Here is a 25,710-nt window from a genome sequence, read left to right on the forward strand (position 1 = left end):
ATATGTTCACTGAAAACTATGGAAAGCTTATGAAAGAAATTGAAGAAGACATAAAGAAATTGAAAAACATTCCATTCTCATGGATTGGAAGAACAAATCTTGTTAAAATGTTGATACTACTCACAGCAATCTACACATTGAATGCAATCCCAAGCAAAATAGCACCAGAATTCTTCTCAGAGCTAGAAAAAATAATCCTAAAATTTGTATGGAACCACAAAAGACCCCGAATAGCCAGAGTAATGTTGAAAAATAAAACCAGAGCTGGAGGCATCACAATCCCGGACTTAAGCCTATACTACAAAGCTGTAATCATCAAGACATTGTGGTATTGGCACAAAAACAGACACACAGGCTAGTAGAGTAGAATAGAGGACCCAGAACTGGACCCACAAATCTATGGCCAACTAATCTTTGATGAAGCAGTATCCAATGGAAAAAAAGACAGTCTCTTTAGCACAAATGGTGCTGGGAGAACTGGACAGCAACATGTAGAAGAATGAAACTGGACCACTTCCTTATACCCTACACAAAAATAAATTCAAAATGGATCAAAGACCTAAATGTGAGACAGGAAACTATCAAAATCCTAGAAAACAACAACCTCTTTGACCTCAGCTGCAGCAACTTCTTACTTGACAAGTCTCTGAAGGCAAGGGAAATAAAAGCAAAAAAATGAACTATTGAGACCTCATCAAGATTAAAAGCTTATTCACAGCAAAGGAAATAACAAAACTAAAAGACAACTGACTAATGGAATGGGAGAGGATATTTGCAAAAATGGATATGGACATTGAAGAGGCCACTTGTTGGGATGAGCACTGGGAGTTTTATGTTAAGTGATGAATCACAGGAATCTACTCCCGAAGCCAAGAGCACACTGTATACACTGTATGTTAGCTAATTTGACAATAAATTATATAAAAACTAAAATAAAAAATAAAAAATAAACATTCCCATGTTTGTCCTCTTCATAGTCAACTTCCCCACCACATCAATCCCTGGCAACCACTGACCTGCTTTCCATTCTATAGTTTTACTTTATGTAGAATGTCATACAAAAAAAAAAGGTGGGGGATCATGTAATGTGTCACCTTTTGGGCCCAGATTCTTTCACTTAGTAAAATGCATTTAAGATATACCATGTTGAATGAATCAGTAGCTCTTTCCCATTTATTGATGAATGGTATTACATTGTGTGCATGTACCACAATTAGCTTATTTATTCCTCTGTTGAAAGAAATTTGGTTGCTTGTAGTTTTTAGTGGTTATGAATAAAGCTGCTATAAACTTTCAGGTTTAGGTTTTTGTGTGAATATCAATTTTTAGTTCATTTGGATGAATACCTAGGTTTATGATTGCTATGTTGTATAAGTCTATGCACAACTTAAAAATAAAAACAACAAAACTCTGCCAATTTGTTTTCCAAAGTGGCTATTCAATTTTGCATTCCTTTGCCACTGCATGGGAGTTCCTTCTGTTCTACATCCTTGTCCAAATTAGGTCTTGTTGGTTTTTTGGATTTTAGCCTTTCTAATAAGTGTATGGCTGTATCTGATTATGGTTTTAATTTTCATTTCTTTTGTTTTCAAATGATTATTTAAATTCCAGTTAGTTAACATACATGCAATAGTGATTTCAAGAGTAGAATTCAGTTATTCATCTCTTACATACAGCACCCAGTGCTCATCGTAGCAAGTTCCCTCCTTAATCCCCATAACTCATCCAGCCCAGCCCTCACCCACCTCCCTCTATCAACCTCAGTTTGTTCTATATTTTTAACAGTCTCTTATGATTTTTTCTTCTCCCCCACCCTCAAATGTTTATCTGTTTTGTTTCTTGAATTCTACATATGAGTGAGATCATATGGTATTTGTCATTCTCTGACTGACTTATTTCACTTAGCATAATACACACTAGCTCCATCCATGTCGTTGCAAATGTCAAGATTACATATATTAAATATATACCACATCTTCTTTATCCGTTTATCAGTTGATGGACATTTGGGTAGTTTTTATTTTGTTATTACAATTTGAGTCTTTTCATGTGTTTATCATATATCTTCTTTGGTGAAGTATCTTCAGATCTTTTGCCTTGTTTGTTAGGGTATTTGTTTTCTGGATTTTTATGTTTGACTTTCTAATATTCCAATATCCCCAAGGCAGTCAGAAAGGTTCATGTACATATGTCTGGATCATATTACTCCCATTCTTAAAATGAACTCATAGTGTTCCCTTTCCACTAAGTATGAACATGACCTGCTTGCTTTAACTCTTGCTTTCTACTTGAACATCTCATGCCCTATTTCCCCTACCTCACTACACTCTAACCACATTTGCTTTAAATTCTTCAAATGCACAGTCTTTCCCTCTGAAACACCCACTTTTCCTTCATATTATATATTTTGGTTTAAATTTCACTGCTTCTGAAAAAACTTCCATAATCACACAAAATAAAAAAGATACCCGCTCATTTATTTTATCTATTTCTTCATCATATGCTTCCTATATATGTCTATACTTTCATTGAGGATTGTGTCGTGATTTATTTATATTTAAATTAATATTTATTTAAAAATATTTATTTTTGAGAGAGAGAGACAGCACAGGAGCATGACTGGGGGAGGGGCAGAGAGAGAGAGGGAAACACAGAATCTGAAGCAGGCTCTAGGCTCTGAATTGTCAGCACAGAGCATGACCACGGGGCTCAAACTCCTGAACCTAAGATTGTGACCTGAGCCAAAGTCAGATGCTTAACTTACTGAGCCACTCAGGCACCTCATGATTTATTTATTTTTAAAGTTTATAATATTTGTCTAATCAACTAAGCTCAGGAGGTGAGCTCTAGGAAGTCAGAAACTTACCATTGTATATCCTTCAAAAGGCCAGGGAAACAGTCAATACTCAATGAATACCTCTTCCACAAAAGAATTAACTTAATGGACTGGTAACATGACAGTGATACACATGTTGAAAAGTATTCACGTTGATAGTGATTTGAGTTTGATGTTGATAATGTATAAGTGTGCATATCTCTCCCGTAGGAGTTTGAGTTTTCTTGAAGTCCAAAATATTCTTCTCTAGTAGGCAGAAGGCATCGAGGCAATCAGTGATCTATAATATGTGCCTTCTGCTTCAAGAAAACCCCAGTAAGAATGATTTCTCTCAGGGATTTTGATCTGATGACCCCATTGTAGCAGTCAAAATAATTCTTCATGGGATACAGTTTCTCTTGTAAGTTAGGACATCGTAGGGGGTGTCTCATATTTTTTCTAATTGAGATATAATTGACATATCACAATATATTAGTTTCAGGAGGTACAAATAATGATTTGATACCTGTATACACAGCAAGATAATTACCACATGAAGTCTAGATTCCTTACCATATAAAGGTACATAATATGCAATATAATATTTTTGAATATATTCACCAAGATGTACATTACATCCATATGATTTATTTATTTTATTATTGGAAGTTTATACCTCTTGACCACCTTTTCCCATTTTGCCCACACCCCAGATACCTTCTTCTGGAAACCACCAATCTGTTATCGGCATCTGAGTTTGTTTTGTTGTTTCTTTTTTTTTTCCTTCTTTTATCTTTTTTTTTGGGGGGGGGAGGCTCGTATATAAGTGAAATCATATAGCATTTGTCTTTTTATGTTAAAATTACTTCATTTATTGTAATAGCTTCAAGGCCCATCCATGTTGTTGCAAATGGCAGGATTTCATTCTTTTTTATGACTGAGTAAATATTCTATTGAATGAATGTATGCCACATCATCTTTATCCATTCATCCATCAGTGAATATTCAGATGACTTTCCTATCTTGGCTATTACAAATAATGCTGCAATGAACATAGGGGTGCATATATGTTTTTGAATTTGTGTTTTTGTTTTCTTTGGACAAATACCCAGAAGTGGATTTGCTGGATCATATGATAGTTCTAGTTTTAATTTGGGGGGAAGCCTCCACACTGTTTTCCATAGTGACTGCATCAATTTACATTTCCACAAAGAATGCACAAAGATTCCCTTTTCTCCACGCCCTTGCCAACATATGTGGGTTTCTTTCTTTCTTTTTTTTTTTTTTTTGTCTTTTTGATACTAGTCATTCTGACAAGTGTCAAATGATATCTCATTGTGGTTTTTTTTGCATTTCTCTTATGATTAGTGATGTTGAGCATCCTTTCATGTGTCTGTTGGCCATCTTTTGGCCATTTCTCTTTGGGAAATGTCTATTCATATCCTTTACCCATTTGGATTTTGTTGTTGTTATTGGGTTGTATAAATTCTTCATATATGTTGGATATCAATCCCCTATTGGATATATGATTTACAAATATATTTTCCCATTTAGTAGGTTGCTTTTTAATTTTGTTGATGGTTTCTCATTGTATTGGTTTTTAAGGACTGATTTGTGTTAACCAGCTGCAACCTCCAGTTCCATTGTGCATGTTCTCCCATTCTAAGAAGCAAAACTCTGCACTGGTGTTGAGGTCTCAGGCTTGCTATATTCATATTTAGAGTGGTTAACAAATATGGGGATCTAAACACCATTTTTTGAATATCATGGTCAAAATAAAAATAAATTTATCCTAGTAAAAATTCACGGCCAAAAAATATACAGATGTAAGATTACTTACTGGTTTCCTATAGGTTTTAATAACCATGAAGATCTTTTGTATAATAAATGACTTCTAGAACATTCTATTAATGCACTTAACTTCAACCCATCACCAACACCATATCTTAGCAAACCTTCATCCTTCCACATATAAGTTGAATTTACTAACACTAAAATCTATTACAATGACCCTTTTTTTGCAGGTGCTTTTTATAAGGAATAAAAGCATGACTGTAATATATGGGTTAGAGGCCTGAAATAAATGTTTAAATTTGAATGACAGGCTTGACACTTGACGATATAGACTAGCCTCAAATAACACAAAATTGATGAAAATAACAAGGAAGCATGATACAGATGTGTGGTGCTTTAATTTATATTTAACTACCCTGCAAGCAAAAATTTTCAGCTTCATTTGACCATATCAGAACTAAGTTAAATAGTAGAATCATAATGTGTCAAAGAAATCATTCAAAATAGGAAGAAAAGAAGAGAAGTATTCTTTGGTCTTGCATAAATAGTATATATTAAAAATTAAAACAGAAAGATCTATTTTACTGACCTTGAACTTTCCAAACACATAAATTCTATTCCTACTTCTCCCTTTCTATTAATAGTATGTCCTGTGAATATTATATTCCAAATATTTTTCCAGTCACATCAACACTTTTATTTTTTTAAGTTTATTTTGAGAGAGAGAGAGAATGTGTGAGGGAGAGGCAGAGAGAGAGAGAGAGAGAGAGAGAGAGAGAGAGAGAGAACGCAAGCAGGCTCTGCACCGTTAGTACATAGCCTCAGGCTTGATGTCATGAACCATGAGATCATGACCTGAGCTGAAATCACGAGTCACAAACTCAAATGACTGAGCCACTCAGACACCCCAACACTGCTTTCTTATTGGTCTCCTGTGCTACTGCCATACTCTTAGACATTATTTGACTATATTTTGGCATTATTTCATAAAATGTGCTCTATGATTGCTTGCCCTTGAAATGTATGGCTGACTTAACAAATCCAGTAGTTAAAAATTGTGTAAGCTGGGGCACCTGGATGGCACAGTCACTTAAGCATGGGACTCTTGATCTCGGCTCAGGCCATGATCTCATGGTTTGTGAGATCAAGCCCTGCGACAGGCCCCATGCTGACAGTGCAGAGCCTGCTAAGTATTCTCTCTTTCCCTCTCTCTCTCTCTCTCTCTCTCTCTGCCTCTCCCTCACTCTCTCTCTCATGCATACTCTCTCTCTTCCTCTTTCTCTGTCTCTCTCTGTCTCTCTCAAAACAAATAAGTAAAACTTCTTAAAAATTCTGTAAGGTACTGTATACATTCTCCCTTTCCTGGAAATCTGTGATCCACTATAGCATATTAAAGTCTATGAGAAGTCCCTGCTGGGCCCCCAAATCTGTTGTCTTTCTTTTGGTTTGCTCTAGAAACAACCAGTAAAGGAGAAAAAGGTAAATATAAGGAGAAAGTTGCAGCGGAGAAGTAAATAGTTGTTGACTCTTAATTCCTCCAGTTGGCACATCTAGGTCACTGGTCTTAGCAGCCCACATGGATTGAAGCATTTGGCAGATCAGAGGAGCCAGAACAGCAAACTCACCACGTGTTATATCCCTAACCTTATCAGTACCCGGAGACAACTCCTGCCACTCTATAAGGCTTCTCAGCAAGGCACATCTCAGTGCTCTAATGGTTTGGTTCTGCACCTCGAATGTCTTGCTGTGTCAGCACAAGACCCATCTCCATATATCTGCTTCTTCAAAAGAGGGCTACGAGTTTTCCATATTTTTCCCCTTAGGGGATTTTATTAGACATTGCCTATTAGAGCTCTAAAGTAAAGCCATCTATTTAGTTTTGTTTCATTCAGAGTTCCCAAGCAGATCTGCCTAGAGAACCCTTTTTTCCAGCTTCCAGCTAGTGTCTGGGGCAAATATCATGTCGGGAATGCCGACCTGCAATGAATGATCTCTCCATACATTTGTGTGAACGCATGAATCCTACTAAGAATAATGGATTAAAAGAGTTGAGACACGATCTGTGTGCTCTCTGTGGGCTAAGACTACAAAACTGCAGCTGGATATTTTTTATGGTACATATTTTAATAATAACACCCCACAGCACAACAGATACTAATATAAAGCTAAAAATATAGGGCAGAACGTGGCTTCTGGTGGCACCCTCCTATTTCTCTTCCCTAAGGAGTTTGTAACAATATTTAACCAGTGGGTCTAACTAGGAAGAGAATTCCAATACAATTCCAGATCTTTCTACAAATGTTTCATTCAATTTGTGTTGGAATATTCCTTTTTTTACCAATCAATTTTTGCTGAAATTTTTAGCATTTTGTTTGCATTTGTTCATTACTTCTAAAAACACTAAGACCACCACCTCCCACACTGCCTACTTTTCTTTTCTTCCCTCACTACTTCATGAACTGATTTCAGTAAGTTGGTATGTATTCTCCTATAACTTTAAACTTAAGTAATTACATCCCTATATATACCCATATGTGCCTTGAATTTATTTTCAATAGATGGATCATATGCTATATACGTTCAGAATATTTCTTAGCAGCTTATCATTGAAATTCACTAGATATAACTAAGTATGGTTTGCATGTAATAGTATTGTGAAGTATTATGTATTGATACACTTATGACTGGTGGGGATATAGAGGAAAAGTATATTTCTACACTGTAGAATTAAATGGAAATTGATATGGCATTTTTGGAGAGAGATCTGATATCCATTAAAAAGATAAATGTACAATACTTTGATTATATATGTGTATATATATATATATATATATATATATATATATATATATAAAATATATGAGTCCAACAATATAATTTATGGTGACACAAAAACTATGGATTAAATATATTTCAGTGATTATGTTTTTAAAAAATGGTAGTGCAATAGTGTTTTAACTTGATGTTACTTTTCTCTTTATCCTTAAGTTTACTTTTATTTATTTTTTTAATTAAAAAAATTTTTAGTGTTTATTTTTGAGAGAGAGAGAGAGAGAGAGAGAGTGCATGAGCAGGGGAGGGGCAGAGAGAGAGGGAGACACAGAATACTAGCAGGCTTCAGGCTCTGAGCTGTCAGCACAGAGCCCGATGAGGGGCTCAAACTCACAAATGTGGAGATCATGACCTGAGCCAAAGTTGAACACTCAGGCGCCCCATATCCTTAAGTTTACTTTTAAAATAAACCTGTCTGACTTAACATGGTGCTAAAAAATTATGTATTTCTTCTCCAACTTTCCACTAAAATTGGTAGAAAGGCATTATGTCAAGAGGCAGTTAAATATGTAAGTTTAGAACTCATAGTGGCACCTGGGTGGCTCAGTTGGTTGAGCAATTGACTTCCCTCAGGTCATGAAACTGACTTCCCTCAGGTCATGATCTCGTGGTTCACAAGTTCGAGCCCCACGTCGGGCTCTGTGCTGACAGCTCAGAGCCTGGAGCCTGCTTCAGATTCTGTGTCTCCCTCTCTCTCTGACCCTCCCCTGCTCACGCTCTGTCTCTCTCCCTTTCTATCAAAAATAAATAAATAGGGGTGCCTGGGTGGCTCAGTCGGTTAAAGGTCCGACTTCGGCTCAGGTCATGATCTCACTGCTTGTGAGTTCAAGCCCCCCATCAGGCTCTGTGCTGACAGCTCAGAGCCTGGAGCCTGCTTCAGATTCTGTGTTTCAGTCTCTCTCTGCCCCTCTCCTGTTCACACTCTTTCTCTCTCTGTCAAAAATAAATTTAAAAAACATTTAAAAAATTAAAAATTAATTAAAAAAATAAGAACTCAGAAATGAGTCCACGGGTGAATATTCAAAGTTAAGAGGACATTATTAGGGTCTTGGTAACATTCTGTGTTAGGATTATGGTTACCTAGATGTTTTATTTTGGAATTTTGGGTAGCTTCACATTTATGGCTTGTGCACTTTTCTCTGTGTATGTTAACCTCAACAAAATTTAAATTAATAATAAGATTTGCCTACTTGTAAAGTTTGACCTCCTACAGTATGCTGGGTTTAAAAAATATAATAGAATGTGCATTATACATCTCTTCTTTTTTATCTTCTTATTATAAACCTGTTCCTAATTGGCAACCATTTTGGCAGGAGAATGGGGAAATTCATTTCTAGATCAGGGTTTCTCAACCTCAGCATTATTGCCTTTTTTTTTTTTTAATTCGGAATACCGCTTCGATGTGGGAGGTTATCCTGTGCAATGTGGCCTATTCAACAGTATTCCTGGCCTCCACTCGCTAGATGCAGGTAGCATCCTCCTAGTTGTAGTGATCAAAAGTATATCCAGACATTGTCACATGTCCTTGGAAAGGAATACTGCTCCTGGTCATGAATAACTGGTTGGGGCAAACTAGATATGCCAAAGAAGAAAGTTTGGGCAGAATCTGGAGTAAAGAAATTAGATCATTATCAAGATTAGAAGTCAGAAGGTAAACATGCTGAAAACTTCTCATTGAAGGGAATCAGATCAAATTTCAGAAAGCTTACCAAAATTCCAGTAGCAGAATTTATACTCATGGTTTGTAATGGCAAGACTGGGTATCAGTGTTCTCAGTGACAAAACCAGTATTTGCAATTCTAAGAAAAGACTCAATTGTCATGCAGTGGTCCTTTGACAAAAGAAAGACCCATAAACTCACCATTATGAAAACTGATTGTATATATTTCTGACATTCAGCAATGCATACTCTTTTAGTCTCACCCAAAAGTAGTATTTGTTTTTCTGACTTCATCTGTGTTTGGTCAGTTTTAGCCTTCTTGGATATTGCGCCTCATCATTTTGAGGAGCAAAATTTCATGCACAAAATAAAGTTATCTGTTACAATTAAGTTCTTAGGTGAACAGTTCTTGGTCAGGTGTACTAATATTTAATACCAGCTACTAGGGTGAATGGAGTAGCACTTAATTATTTCTTATTTCCCATAACATCTTTAATGGAACATGTCATCCATCAGCTACCATACAACGTTCTGATCTAAATGGTGAGGTTAACCAGGGTGACCCTGGAAGGTAAAGAAATAAATGCATCAGTGAGGGTGTAGCTGCTGGCAATTTGTTAAGATTTTTATAGCTTGTATAGTTAAAATTCCCCATACTATTATGAACTGTGGTGCTTTAAGGAATTAAGTATTTTCATCAGAGATGGCTCCTGTTGTGTGAAATGCCTTCAGGAGACAAACTATGCATAACGAAAAACCTTGTGAATGAGGTAGTTACTATTACAGATGAGCCACAGGCTGCCTCTTAGATTTACAGAATCACTAGAAACAAAACAACACACCCACGGATGCAGACGGAATCAAATTTATTGTGCTCCTTCAGGGCTGAGAGACAGATTTGGAACATTTTATATGTAATATGGCTTGAATTAATATATGCTTTTAATTAGTCTAGCTTTCAGAAAACCTAAAAGGACATCAAATCCCCATTTGGGCACAAAGAATGTTTAGGCAAATGCACTGTCAAAGCAATACCACCATGATGCTTTTCCTAGATATTATTATGCTTTATCTCAATTAGAACTTGTATCTTATGGATGTTAAAAAGCCTGCAGAATTATTTTTCAGGCTGCACAAGGAATCATCGTATTGAAAACATGTTTTGGGAAAGCAAACGAGGCTTAGGCTAAGCATATGTTCTCCATTCTCTCTTTTTCTTTGCCTTTCCCACCATTATTAATTTTACACCTACATTGAAGATATTTTGCCCAGATATTAATATTCCTGGGTTTTCTGTTTTGCTATAGAAAAGGTCGGGAAAAACGCATAGGAAAATCTCATTGACAAAACATTTCACTAAGCCCCGTGTAGATTTACTAGTCTGCATTAAGGGACCTTCTCTTCAGACTCTCTGGATTTATCATGTATACACATACAGGGTTTTAGGCATTCCAGAGGTTTCTGAGAGATCTGGCTCTTTGTGTGATCGTATGATCATCCATGTGTGAAGTGTTGTACATGATCAGAGCTCAGGGAAAATATTTTAGAATCTCAGTCAGGTGCCAAGAGAAGTTCCAGGTCTTGAATAAATGTTCCTTGTGTAAACAGACTGTCCAAGGCAAATTCAATCCCATTTCTGTTTTGTGATCTCCATGGCTACATGTGGAGAGAGGGGATTTTAGGGTTATATCCCTAAATATTTGGTGGGGGGGGCAGTCTATTATTCTTTTAAATGCTTTATAAGATTTACTGGTCTTTTGTGAGCATACTTTGCTATGGTAATGAGAATAGCCTCTAGACCAAAGCTGGCCCTGAGGTCTTTAGATTCCTGAAACACTATACTAAACTGAATTTGTTTTATGAAAACTTACATGCAGCTGACTCTACTCCCAGCCTGGATCAAGAATGCTGTCATAATAGGAAGGCTGGCTGGGATTTGGAGTTAGTGTGGTTTTAGGCTAGGAGCCCTGATAAGGAGTAAGATTGATTTAGAGAGGAATGGAGGAAAGATACTGACAGAAGTTTTTGTAACATGTATCCTTGTATGAAGGTAACTGAATTTGTTGACAATCGATAATCCATAGATTATGGAATCATAAGACCTGTTTTCTGATCCTGGATATTTCCTTCCTGGCATTTTCCCCGTTGGTAGTTTCCTTAATCTCTCCAATGTTATCTTTTCTTATTTACGGTGGGAAGTCATAACACTTGACATAATTATTTTAATGAGCGTTAAGCACCATGAAGATGACTCAGGAATTCCAGTTGATTATTGAGGCCACTCTCTATGTGTGATACAGAGGACGATGGACCCCCAGAAATACTTTTACTGTATTAGGCTGTGAAATTTTGAGGACAAGAACTATGTCTAATTTCACTCTGAGTAATATTCAACACAGTGTGTAGTATATAGTGAATGCCATGCGTGTTGCATTAATTGAATGATGATACATATAGATCCATTTCCAAGAAGAAAGGAAAACCTCACAAAGTACTGTTAAACCCAGTTGTGTGCTATAGAAAGGGGTATATGAAACTGGAGTCACTGGTTCCAAAATATTCTCAACATCATACACAGGTGCAAATTCTTAGTTCACAGACCACAGTCTTGATTTTATGTATAGGACTTCTTTTCTTGCCATTCTTTTAGACACAAAATATATCAGTTTCCCATTTAGATAATTTGAGGAATGAAAAAATTTACTGTAAGTAGATAGTGGAGAATATATTACCATGATATTATGATAATATTAAGAAATCCCTGCCTGGAGCACCTGGATGGCTCAGTTGGTTAACCATCCGATTCTTGATTTTGACTCAGGTCATGATCCCACGGTCATGGGAGGAAGCCCTGCTTGGGCTCCATGCTCAACGTGGATCCTGCTTAAGATTCTCTCTCTTTATCCCTCTCTGCCCCTCTCCTCTGCTCTCTAAATAAACAAATAAATAAATAAGAAAAAGGAAATCCCTGTCACAGAGATAGTTCGGTACTTATGAAAACACATCTTAAACACTAAACAATTTTCTAAATTGCTCCTGATAATGTTTTATATACTTATAGAATAAATTTCTCTATTTTCCCTCCAAATAAGATTATTATGTTGAATTTTGAGTTACAACATGAAAAACCTATTTATAAAAGGTGACAGTATAATAGGTAACTCATGAAAGTTGTTTCTGTTTATTTGGATGATATTTTCATGTGCACATATCTTTTTTAAATTTGAGCTTCATTGTAGTTTTTATTTTATTGGCTTCAAAACTCTTTTCTCTGTTAGCAAAGCATTACTGTAATATTGGCATGTAATTAATAAAGGAATTTTGTTTCTTAGACATGAGTAGCCATTTTAGCTACATATTTTTGCTACATAATGAGAACTGAGTATGATTTTCTCCATTTCCATTTCTTAGGTCCTCTAAAAAATTAAAAAAATGGCTCCCACTTAGACTTCAAGAATAACATAGTATAAATTTAATACTAGTTTATTTCTAAAGAAAGAAGATGTTTAGCTTTATAGTTAATCAGCCAAAAATTCAGATTATTTATTTGAAACTTCTAGGCCAATATTATATAAATATAAATATATTTCTATAAATACATATGAATATATATATTTGAAAACTGGCTAAATATTTGGGGGCCAGTTATTCTAGATATTACATCAACTCTTTACTTGGAATCTTTTAAAGCTTGGAAGGGTGTATGTGGACTTCTGACACTAAACAGACTAACAAAAAGGAATATAAAATGTATCATGGAGAATATTATTGGTCACTTATGAAGCATATGAAGTAGATAAGCAAAATATCTCCTTTTTCTTAAAAGTAGATTCCTAAAGATTGAGATGGTAGAGTCTTTCCAGAAATGGCCAGCCAGAGGCAAAGACCTGGGAGAACACGCTCCCAACAGAACACGACAAGGAAGGATGTTCAAGGTAAAGCTAGCTTGCTTTCTTTTTCTTTCTTTCTTTCTTTCTTTCTTTCTTTCTTTCTTTCTTTCTTTCTTTCTTTCTTTCTTTTCTTTCTTTCTTTCTCTCTTTCTTTCTTCTTTCTTTCTTTCAAGAAATTCATCATTTTTAGATTCAAGGAGTGTGGGTGTGGACTACACCAGGCCCAGGGTTTTGTGTCTCTTGAGGATAGACCCAGTTACAGCAAATACACAGAAAAATGGTGGAGGGAAGGGACAGTTAGTAGATGTGGTCTTGAACTTGGCTGGGGGGCTGGAAAAGTGATCATTCTCCGGGGCCAGAAATGAGGACCAGTAGGAATAAAGCTGTGTTGGGGGGCCTGGGCGGGCCCAGAGGGGCAGCCCCTTCCCCTCGGTGCTCCTAATTGAGAGACTGAGGCCCCTCTTCTCAGTACTGAGAATAGGCACTTGGCTCCATCATCTTCTGCCCGCACCCTCACCCTCAGAAGAGATGCGGTCCTTGCACCTTGGCTCCTTTTAAGAACCTACAGGCTGTTTTCCATTGAGCCCCTGGAAGAAGCTTTTGCCAAACTGAACTCGAAAGAGCTGATCATGATGGCACATGAAGGAGGGGGTGGCCCTGAAGATCCTCATCCTCCGGAGGAAGCTGTTAGAGCCCCCCCCCCCCCAGTGCCTGACTCAGCTGGGTCCTCTGCAGCGGCAGCAGTCAGGTGGAGTGGGCCTGCCTGGTGTCACTTTCACGGCCTCCAGCGCTCCCGCTGCCACCTGGCCTGAGTCTCCACCCCGTGGAAAAGAGTAGAGTGAGCACCGCTGCCGCCATCCCTGAGACATCACCAGCCACACAGTGGGCGCCCACGGGTGCCTGGTCCTTTGGCCTGAGCCCACCCAGTCATCGTCGCAGCGGTGCAGAGCAGAAAAGGCCAAGGCCACATCCCGAAGGGCAGGGGGTCCCCAGGCAGGGGGCCCCCAGCCCCTCCACACTGAGCGCCAGCCGCCCTGAGCCACAGCGGCCCTAACACAGGCACGAGCCATGCTGTGACACGCGCTGAGCCTGCAGCTTTGTCCTCACCGGCTCCAGGGAGCTGATCACAGTCAGGGTGCCCACGCAGCCTAGTGCCCCTGCCACCACGGGTGCGGGGAGGTCAGAAGTCCAGGCCAGACCACAAGGAAAGGTCTTTGATGGGGAAGCTACACAGCAGTGGCCGGCACAGTCACCACCGGGGGGGCTGGGAGCACCCACAGGGTGCTGGTGACCTTGTGTCTCACAATCTCCACGAAGGTATCCGTGGTGCCAGTGAAGGGAGTGGGTCCTGACGCCGGCGGCACAGCAGGCACCGTGTGGGCACCGGGGCAGGGGCTCCAAGACACCACCGCAGTACAGGAGGTACTTTGGCCCAGGAGAGGCTCCAGAGTCGGCAAGGGGAGCATCGGCTTGCTGGCCACCCAGGGCCGCAGAGACCGCAAGGTCCCTTCACTACATCCGTGGGTGTCCTGAAGCGAGAGGTGACCACAACCCCCGTGCCTGAGGTCACCGTTTGTTGGAGGGGCTACCTCCCCTCGGGTCCTGGTCAGCCATCTTGTAGCTTCAATGCTGGCTCTAGGCGGGTGCTCATGCAGCGAGGTGCGCAAGGCAGCCCCTTGGCCAGTGCAGGGTCCACATGCCCTTTAATCTTGTTTAATACTCTCCGTATCTGAGATGCTTGTTATCCGTGAAAATGAGAATTTATCTGGGACTTGCAACCGTCAGAAAAAATCGCGGCAAATGGAGAGCTCTAACTTAACAAATTGACTGGTATTAATTACATGACATTTAGGAAAGCAATGTTCAAATGGGAGAATTCCACGCCAGTGTGATTCTATTGAACCAGATTACAGCGACCAGCTTGCCTCACCTACTTCCAAAGATGTCCTAGAGATTCAGACACACCTGGAGATCTCTCCTTCTTTGCAAATCTTTTACCTTTCCCTGCACCTTTCAAATGGTCTTTCATTATACTTTCCAGAAAAAAAAAAATGAAGCTATCATTTGCTACTTACCACTACAAAACTGCTAAAATCATACCGTCATAGCATATTTTACTTTTGTGCATACGTTACTTTCTTCTCCTATAGAAAGATAATCTCTCTAGTGTGCATTAGACATGTCTCCTCCAAATATCAATGCCCTCTCAATTGAATCCTTTCCACCAATAGGTCCTTAACTTGCTAAAACATTGAATCGCATTTCCCCTTCACAGCCATACTTTAAAAAAACTCTTCTCATGTTTTTTCTTACTTCACTCACTTCTTAATCTACTACTCCTGAAGTAGTTCTCCCTAAAGTTAACAACCCTCTCTATGTTGCTAAATCCAAAGGACTGATTTCAAAATTGGTCTATTTTCCTCCGATAAGCTTTCATTATGCTGTGCTTTTCTGGTAGGTTTAGTCCTAATCGTCTGGGAATTCTGTGTCAACCTCTAGTTGGTAGTTCATTTTCCTCTAACTGGTAACTAAATATTAAAAGCAAAAGCTTGTTGCACCCAAACCCATAAGATACCTAGGAATAAACCTAACTACGGAGGTAAAAGATCTATACTCTGAAAACTGTGGAGCACTTATGAAAAGAAATTGAAGATGACAGAAAGAAATGTAAAAACAAAAATCGGTTTAAGGCTCTCCTTAGTCCATGTTCTCTCCATAGTTAAACTTAGTCAAACCTTTCATTTCAGTCATCATCTGTATTTTAAAGACTTCCAACTTTTTATATGCCTTTCTTCTGAACTGTGATAGATTTGACTCTTAATTCGGCATCTTTACTTGGATGTTTCCCTTATTTTCCCTTCAGCCCCTATTTACAAGTAATCACCAAATAGTGCATATTTTGTTTTCCCACATCACTGCTGTGATGGTACAAGTACAGACAGACACAATTCAGAATTTGTCATATAATAAATTTCTAACTAATTTCACTGCATCCATGTTCATCTACTTATATTCTGTCTTACAGGTTATCACCAGAATAATCTCTAAAAATCTCAAAGTTGGTTTTACTCTCTGTTCCACACTTAATACCTTTCAGAAACTGTCATCGTTCATTGGATAAAGAGTAAATATCTCAAATGAAGCTGTGTCTCAAGCATATTCTCCATGATATGCCTGGACTCTGCATATCCATCCACATTGCATACCAACCCCAATTTTTTCTCTGAACTTGAGATGTACTGGCCTCCTTTTACTTCCTCAGATCCTTGCACAGGGCTTTTACATGGGTTGGAGACCCTGCTCAGAAAATTCTTCTTTCAACCTCCTCACTTCACTTATTTTTTAGTTCAAGCCCACTTCCTTATATAATTTTTTTTCCTGACCCCTGAATTTAGTCAGATTCACTTTTAATATTTTTTAATTAATCAAGGCATTTATTTATTTTTCCAATTTTATTGATGTACAGTGGTCAAACAAAATTGCATGTATTTAAGGTGTATAATACGATGATTTGATATACATATACATTGTAAAATGATTACCATAATCAAACTAATAACACAGCCATCACCTCACATAGTTGACATTTTTTGTGTGTGGTTAAGAACATTTAATATCTATTCTCTTAGCAAATTTCAAGTACACAAGTATTATTGACTAAGTCACCATGCTGTTCATTAGATCTTCAGATCTTATGCATCTTATAAATGAAAGTTTGTACCTTTTGAGCGACATCTGCCTACTTCCTCACCCCCCTACTTCCCAGCCCCTAGCAACTACCATTCTACTCTCTGCTAATGTGAGTTTGACTTTAGATTCCACATGTAAGTGAGAATGTACAGTACTTTGCCTTCTGTGTTTGGTTTATTTCATTTAGCATAATGTCCTCCAGGTTCATCCGTGTTGTTGCAAATAGCAGGATTTACTTTTTTTAATATGGCTGAATAATTTTCCATTATATATGTACATACCATATTTTCTTTATCCATTCAGCTGCTGGACACTTGGGTTGTTTGCATGTTTTTGGCTATTGTGAATAATATTGGCTGCAATGAATGTGGAAGTGAATATATTTCTTCAAGATATTAATTATATATTTTTTGATATATACCAGAAGTGGGACTGATGGATATTATGGTTGTTCTATTTTTAATTTTTTTGAGAAAACCCTATATTTTTTTTCCATGATGGCTATATCAATCTATATTCCAAACTCAGTGTAAAAGAGTTCTCATTTCTCCACACCCTGACACTTACTATCTCTTGTCATCTTGATAATAGCCATCGTAACAAATGTGAGGCAATATCTCCCAGCTTTAATTTGCATTTCCCTGATGGTTAGTGATGCTGGGTATCTTTTCATATACCTACTGGTCATCTGTAAGTCTTTTTTGGAAAAATGTCTAATATTCTTTCTTAAAATCATGTTCCTTTTCTCCTACTTATCTTAGTTTGTAAGCATACTTTTCCTCATATCTGTGAAAATTTTCATTTCTGTGCCCCCCACACACATCCTCACTAGTGTTGTTTAATGCTTTATTGAAGTATAATTTATATACAAAATTGGACACATTTAATGTATATATCTTAATGACATTGGATATATACATACATCCTTAACACCATTACCATAATCAAGATAATTAATGTATCTGTCATCTTTCCTTGATTTTGTGTGTGTGTGTATTTTTTGTTTTGTTTGTTGAAAAAAACACTTAGCATATCTATTGTCTTCATATATTTTAAAGTGCACAATACATTACTAGTAAATACAGATACTCCGCTGTACGGCAGATCACTAGAACTTACAGTACATTAGACATCAATACCACAGGACTCAGGAGGAATTCTTTCCTTGGTATATACCCCAAAGATTTAAAAACTATTGTTCAAAAAAAAAAAAAACTTGTACATGAGTGTCTGTCACAGCACTATTCGTAATAATTAAAAGGTGGAAATAGGGGCGCCTGGGTGGCTCAGTTGGTTAAGCATCTGACTTCGGTTCAGGTCATGATCTCACTGTCCGTGAGTTCCAGCCCTGCGTCGGGCTCTGTGCTGACTGCTCAGAGCCTGGAGCCTGTTTCAGATTCTGTGTCTCCCTCTCTCTCTGACCCTCCCCCATTCATGCACTGTCTCTCTCTGTCTCAAAAATAAATAAACGTTAAAGAAAAATTTTTAAAAAAGGTGGAAATAACCCACGTCCATCAACTGCTAAATGGATAAATAAAATGCGGTACATCCATGCAATGTGATGTTATTTCAGCCATTAAAATAAATGAAACACTGATAAATGTTGAAAATTGGATCAACAATGCAAGTATGCTGAGTGAAAAAAAAGCCAGAATAGAAAAATTCATCGAGAAAAGAAGCAGATTACTAGCAGGGGTTTGGGGGAGGATGGGATTGGGAGTAACTGCTTAATGGGAATGGGTTTCCTTGTCACATGGTGAAGTATCCTGGGACTAGATAGTGGTGATAATTTCTTACCATTGTGAATGTATTAAATGACATGGAATTGCACACTTTAAGTGGTAAAACTGTTAGATTTTTATATATTTTAACACCATATACATTTGGGTTTATGTAGGGGAAAAAAACAACATTAATTCTGTATTCAGTTTTATCTGACTTTTAATCCCAGATTGATTATTTATAACCATGGGTCCATGAGAAGGCTACTTTTATTTTGGAATCATTAATTAATTGACAGTATCATGGAGGGTTATTCACTTAGCAGATATTTATTGAATCAGAGGCTGTGCTCTATGAACCTATGGTAAAAAGGGGACAAAATCAACATTGACTTTTCATTCTTGTGGATCTTACTGTCCAACAGAGGAGATAATGAGTCAAGTTACTACAGATATAGAAATAATAATCTAGTAAATATCTGTTATTGTTTGAATGAGACATATTGAAAATATCCAGTGAAAAATGAATACAAAATTATTATTATTGTTATTAAACTTTTAATTTTCATACTAAAACTTATTCTATTCCACAGAGTGGATATGTCATTACAGCCATCTTGAAAATATGTAGAGTCAGTCACAAGGAATTGACACCCTGATATTTGTGGCTAATTTAGTGGAAGCCATCAACATCTCTGAGATTTTTAATATATATTTATGCAGGTGTGAAAGCACATTCCTACATGTACTGTGCACACACAAACACAAACAGAATAATATTGCTGAAAATATTCAGAATTCCTTTTTGTCACATCTGAAAATACATGTACATGTTTTCAATCAACTCATTTTTCCTGTGTTGATTTTCTATATTCAATTTAAGGGGGTCTAGTAAAGCCATAATGACCTTTATGAACTTTATAATAATCTGAAATCTTTATATTCTTTTCATACATAATATGAAATCCCATGTTTTGGTGGATACTCTGAAGCCACAATTCCATGTACAGTATTTGGATTAAATATCTTGCTGGTATCTGGCTACTTCAGATTATAACCATGTAGAGAGCCTTGTTGATAAGCATTTTATGTTGGAATCACAAGGAGAAACAAATTAAACTAATCTTAGATTTTAACACACTATTACATAATAGACACAATGTAAAAGCAGTACACATTTGAATTCTAAAATGAGAATGATAAATTTTTGGCAAATGGCAGAGCTTCACAAGCCCCAACATTATTCCTACTATTGTACCTTTTTTTTAGCATAGTACAATATACTTGTACTGCTGGCAAAACAGGAGCTCCTGAATCATTCCAATCAGCTAACTATAAATTCTGACAATGAAAGAATCACCAATCCCTTTCTTTTGTGCTATGCTGGTATAATTTAAGTATTTGAGCAGTCATTTGTTAAGTGATCTAGCTCCATGGATTTAGGCTTTCCAAGACACTACTGACATCTGTTAATGTGCTCACTTGAGTAATGTTTTCCTTTGCACAGACATATATTTAGCCTTTAGTGTTTTCAGATGGTTCCCATATAAAGTCAAGATTTTGCAACAAATATTATTACTATCAATAGAGAAAATCAGTTCTTTCTTCTGTTAATCTTTAAAAATTAAAAAAATCACAATTTATAATTTGTGCCAAACCATGGTTATGTGAGATCTCAGGACATCAATGGTGATAAATTATAAATATATAATGTTGAACATTTTTCTCAGAGCTGTCGATGTTTTTTCTCTAACTTGTACTCTTAATTTTGGAGCATAGAAACTCCTTTTAATTTTGGGAAATACTCCTCTCTCATTTAAAAAATACAGTTCTATAGACATGGAAAATCTTGCACAGTTGATTGATAGCATTTCTAAGCACTTTACTTAGATTCATTTATCTCATGACATTTGTTTTGGATAGGCACTATTATTATCCACACTTTACTACTGGGAATTATAAGGCCCAGAAAAATTAAATAACTTTCCAAAGTCACATGGTTAATAAGTAACAGAGATGGGATTTGAATAGAAGAATTTGTTTCCTGAGTTCAGTCTCTTTCTGTGTTTCAAGCCAACCTAGTTGTTTGGTCTGTTTGGAGAGCTCAAATTACCATAGACTGGGTGACTTAAGCAAAAAACTTACTTCTTCCAGTTCTGGAAACTGTGGTGCCAGCAGTCAAGATGCCAGCAGATTTGTCTTTGGTGAGAATTCTCTTCCTGGTTTGCCATCTTCTTGTATCCTCACATGATGGACACATGGAGAAAAAGCAAGCTGTCTCCTGTATCCAATAAGGGCACTAATCAGTCCTATCATGTGATATCCACCTTCATGACCTAATTATCTCCCAAAGGACCCATATCCAAATACATCACACCGGGAATGCTGTTTTAACATATGAATTTTGGGGAGATATAAATATGAAGTCCATAACACTAGTCAAAGGTCTTCCTCAAATTTTTCACATGAGAGCTCAACTTGGGAAGGTCTGAGTGTAGCATCTGCCAGGAGGCCGTATTTCCCACCTGTGAAGAAAGGCAGCCTGAGAAAATGAAGCCAATGTGAAAAAAAAGAAGGCATGTTGAGAGAAAGGGTACTGGTAACATTAAATATTTGTTCTGGTTGCTCTGGAAACCACTAGCATGCTAGCATTTTCTGATCTTTGGTTGGTCAGTAAGTTTCCCTTCTGGCAATCAAAATAGGTTTTCTAATACATTAATCTAACACAATATTTTAATAGTAGCAGGAAGGCTTGCTGGCCACTAAAAAAAATGCAAAGGTGTTTGGCTATAAGCTTAGAGAGGCAACAGGAATAGGGGGCAGACGTTGCAGGGCTTTGTAGACCATTGTACAGACTTTCACTTATATTCACAGTGAAATTGAAAGCCAATTCAGGGTTTTGAGGAGAGATGTTGTATGATCGATGTTTGGGAAGACCTTTTGAGTGCTAAGTTATGTAACAGAATAAAGGAAGAAGAAGGGAGACCAACTTGGAGGCCCTTGCAATCAGTCAGGTGAGAGGTATTGTCCATGGACTAGAGTGGTTACAGTGGAGAGAATGAAATGTAAGGTGGAACCAGGGGGAATTCTGCATGGCTTAGAAGTAAGAGTGTAAGAGAAACTAACAATCTAAGATGACTCCCAAGGATTTTAGTTTGAGTAACCAAAATTTTGGAGTCACCATTAAGTGAAATGGAGAAGATTGTATGAGATGTTTTTAGGGGGAAGATCAGGATTTTAAGAATAAATGAGCAGAAGGAGTGGTCAATAGTATCAAACATTCTACAGTTAATCTGTAAAATAAAGGCTGAAAAAATACCAGATAGATTTGATTATTAACTGGTGAACTTGTGAGAGCTGATGTGGTACACTGGTATGTAAGATACCAGATTGTAAAATCAGAAATAGCAAATGATAGGTAAGGATGTGGAAATAGTGTTGAAAGTCATCATTTTCAAGAAATATAGTTCTAAAGAAATGGAGATAAAATTCTAGGTAGAGAAGGACAGACGATTGCGGAGGATACTCAAGTATAATTTTATAGAAATGGAAAAATAATTTCTTACATATTTCAAAAATACATTTCATTACACCACATTTACATTTCTTATATGTGTGCGATGCATGTGGCTATAATTCAACTGAGAAATGTAAAATATTTCCCTGCTTTTCAGAATATTTATCTCAGGATGAGTTAAATCAGGAGCAATTTTCGGTGAACATGACTTTTTCACCTTAACAAATTATAAAGGAAGTATACTTTCTTGGGCACTCTCCAATATGATTAATCTAATGAAATGTAATATCTGTGAGAACATCTACTTTCCTCTACCTATTACTTTGTGTTTCCTGAAACTTTGGCACTCCTCAGAAATGTTTGCAATCAGCTGGTGACAGAATGTGCTTTTAAAAATTAATAACAGTCTATTAGTGACATAGTCCTTGGTCATAGTTATATGTTGTATTACCTCACTTTCACTCAGGTGATCATTTTTTCCCAAGTGATGTTAGAATAATTCATGCTAACTCTTTCCTAAAGTTCTTTGGGGGTGAATGTGACATTTTAAAGCTCACTACTGTTATTTTTAAAGCAGGAACATAAAAATTGTTAGTTTCTCCTGTGCTGTAGAGATTGATGGCTGAGCAAAAACAGCTGTTTTCTCCTTCTTCCAGAGTGAAAGAACTCTCAGTTTTTCAATGGGCACATAACTGTTCAAAGTAAATCTTTTATTTCCCAAACCTCTTTGTTCCAAGTGATTGACATGCGACTAATTTGGGACCAAAGGCATGAATAGAAATACAGGCATACCTTGTTTTATTGAGCTTTGCAGTTATTGTGGAGTTGTTGTTGTTGTTGTTGTCTTACAAATTGAAGGTTTATGGCAACCCTGCGTTGACCAAGTGTATTGGCCCCATTTTTCCAACAGCATCTGCTCACTTTGGGTCTCTGTATCACAATTTGGTAATTCACACAATATTTCAGACTTTTTCCTTATTATTATATCTGTTAGGGTGACCTGTGGTCAGTGATCTTTGATATTACTATTGTAATTGTTTTGGGGTGCCAAGAACCACACCCATTTAGGACAGCAGACTTAACTGATAAATGTATGCATCCTGACTGCAACACCAACCAGCCATTCCACCATCTCTCCTTCTCTTCTCAGGTCTCCCTATTCCCTGAGACCCAACAACATTGAAATTAGTTAATGACCCTACGATGGTTTCTAAGAATCACACATCTTTCACTTTAAATCAAAAACTAGAAATGATTAAGCTTAGTGAAGAAGGCATGTCAAAAGCCATTTGCAGCAGAAAGCTAGAGAGCCCTTACACCAAAAAGTTAGCTGAGTTGTGAATGAAAAGGAAGAGTACTTGAAGGAAATTAAAAGTGCTACCCCAGTGAACAGAGGTCGGTTCATTAAGTTTAAGGAAAGAAGCCGCTTCCATAATGTGAAAGTGCAGGGTGAAGCAGCAAGTGCTGATGTAGAAGCTGCAGCGAGTTACCCAGAAGATCTAGCTGAGATAATTAATGAAGGTGGCGACACCAAACAGACTTTCAATATAGACAAAACAGCTTTCTGTTGGAAGAAGACACCATCTAGAACTTTCCTAGCTAGAAAGGAGAAGTCAATGCCTGGCTTCAAAGCTTCAAAGGATAAGCTGATTCCTGGTAGGGGCTAATGCAGCTGATGACTTTAAGTTAAAGCCAGTGCTCATTTACCATGTTGAAAATCTAAGGGCTCTTAAGAACTATGTGAAATCTACTCTGCCTGTGCTGTAGAAATGGAACAACAAACACTAATGACAGCACTCAATTTGCAACATGGCTTACTAAGTATTAGAAGCCCACCATTGAGAACTACTGCTCAGAAAAAAGATTCCTCCCAAAACATTACCAGTCATGTACAATGCATCTGGTCCCCCAAGAACTCTGATGCAGATGTGCAGTGAGATTAATGTTGTTTTCATGCCTGCTAACAATATCCATTCTGCGGCCGAAGAATCAAGGAGTAATTTCAACTTTTAAGTCTTATTATTTAAGAAATACATTTCATAAGACTGTAAGTGCCATAGATATTGATTCCTTTGATAGATTTGGGCAAAGTACATTGAAAACATTCAGGAAAGGATTCACCATTCTAGGTGCCATTAAAAACATTTGTGATTCATGTGGGAAGAGGCCAAAATATCAACGTGATATTTTGATTTTCCAAAATTTAGAAAACGTTGATTCCAATCCTCATGGATGACTTCAGGGGGTTTAAGACTTCAATGGAGGAATAAACTGCAGATGTGGTAGAAAGAGCAAGAGAAGGTGAATTTCAAGTGGAGCCTGAAGATGGAACTGAGTTGCTGCAATCTTGTGGAAAAAAAATCTCATGTTGCTTTTATGGTTGAGCAAAGAAAGTGGTTTCGGAGGTGGGATCTACTCCTGGTGAAGGTTCTGTGAAGACGGTTGAAATGACAACAAAGGATATAGAATATTACATAAACTTGGTTAATGAAGCAGCAGCAGAGATTGAGATGATTGACTCCAATTTTAAAAGAGGTTTTACTGTGTGTAAAATGCTATAAGACAGCATCTCATGCTACAGAGAAGTCTTTTGTGAAAGGAAATGTCAATCCGTGTGGCAAACTTCCTTGCGGTCTTATTTTAAGAAATTGCCACAGCCTCTCCAGCCTTCACCAACCACCACCAATTCAGTCAGTAGCCATCCACATCGAGGCAAGACCCTCCACCAGCAAAAAGATTATGTACAACTTGGTGAAAACTCAGATGGTGTTTACCATTTTTTAAGCAATAAAGTATTTATAATTAAGTAATGTATGTTGGTTTTTAGACGTAAGGCTATTTCACACTTAATAGACTAGAGTATAATGTAAATATAACTTTTATATGGATTGGGGAACCGAAAAAACTCATTTGGCTCCCTTTATTGTGATATTTGCTTTATTGCAGTCGTCTGGAGCTAAACCCACAATATCTCTAAGGTATGGTTGTAGTCTTGTGGAAGTTTCTTAGAACTTTCTTTAAATCACATTTGACTCATATCCTATTTCCTTCTCTTTATTTCTTCCTCAGTCTTAGTGCATAAAATAGGATATTATTATTACAATTTTATCCATTATCATGTGCCCGAGGACAAGTCCCTACCTTAGGAATGGAAAATAATCACCTAGAATGAGCTGCATCCCTTATGACTCTGGGGAGCAGAGCTAATATGGCACCTCTGAACTTTTTGCCTCTAACTTTTTGCAGGAGATAGAAATAAAGTTTTCATTTATTTAAGCCATTGTTTGTGGTCTATGTAATTTATGACTGAGTCTTAAATGATGTACTGTGATTTTCATTATGAAATTTTATAACACTGAAGTGTAAACTAATAAGACTTTTAAGTACAGGAATTCATAATTACTATACTATTTCTATCATCTACTTAATAGCCATATTTTAACACTCTCTTAAAGTTTTTAAGTATTATATGTGCTGAGAAAAATGTGCAATCATTAAGAGAACTTAGTTGTGGTAATCTGCACCCCCAGATAAAGAAATAGAAGATAAACAGTGCACCGAAAGATCTCATATAATCCCTAGGATTTCACCATTTGAAGATAAATACTATATTGACATTCAACCATGTCTGTTGGTTTTGCCACTTTTGAAATGCACATATTTAGACTCATTCTGTATATAGTCTTCGTTTTTGCAGAAAGGTCTGGTCTCCTTCACTCAGTGTTATACTTACAAGATTCATGTGGTTTCATATAACAATTGCTTATTCATTTGTATTCCTGTATAGCTAG

At 37.2% G+C, this 25,710-nt stretch overlaps 1 long non-coding RNA gene and 1 pseudogene across 1 annotated transcript in view; one reads left to right on the forward strand and one right to left on the reverse strand.

The window, feature by feature from the left end:
- The window catches only part of LOC113600602 (uncharacterized), a 210,123-nt gene extending 197,085 nt beyond the window's left edge, over window positions 1-13,038 (forward strand). The window contains exon 4 of the long non-coding RNA XR_008292546.1: window positions 12,931-13,038. This is a non-coding gene — a long non-coding RNA (uncharacterized LOC113600602). The remainder of the gene's footprint in view (window positions 1-12,930) is intronic.
- Window positions 13,039-13,194: 156 nt separating this feature from the next.
- On the reverse strand, window positions 13,195-14,605 carry LOC106975516 (probable mitochondrial glutathione transporter SLC25A39; annotated as a pseudogene).
- Window positions 14,606-25,710: the final 11,105 nt, after the last annotated feature.

Source organism: Acinonyx jubatus, chromosome F2 (genome assembly GCF_027475565.1).
Source record: "Acinonyx jubatus isolate Ajub_Pintada_27869175 chromosome F2, VMU_Ajub_asm_v1.0, whole genome shotgun sequence".
Classification (NCBI taxonomy): Eukaryota; Metazoa; Chordata; class Mammalia; order Carnivora; family Felidae; genus Acinonyx; species Acinonyx jubatus.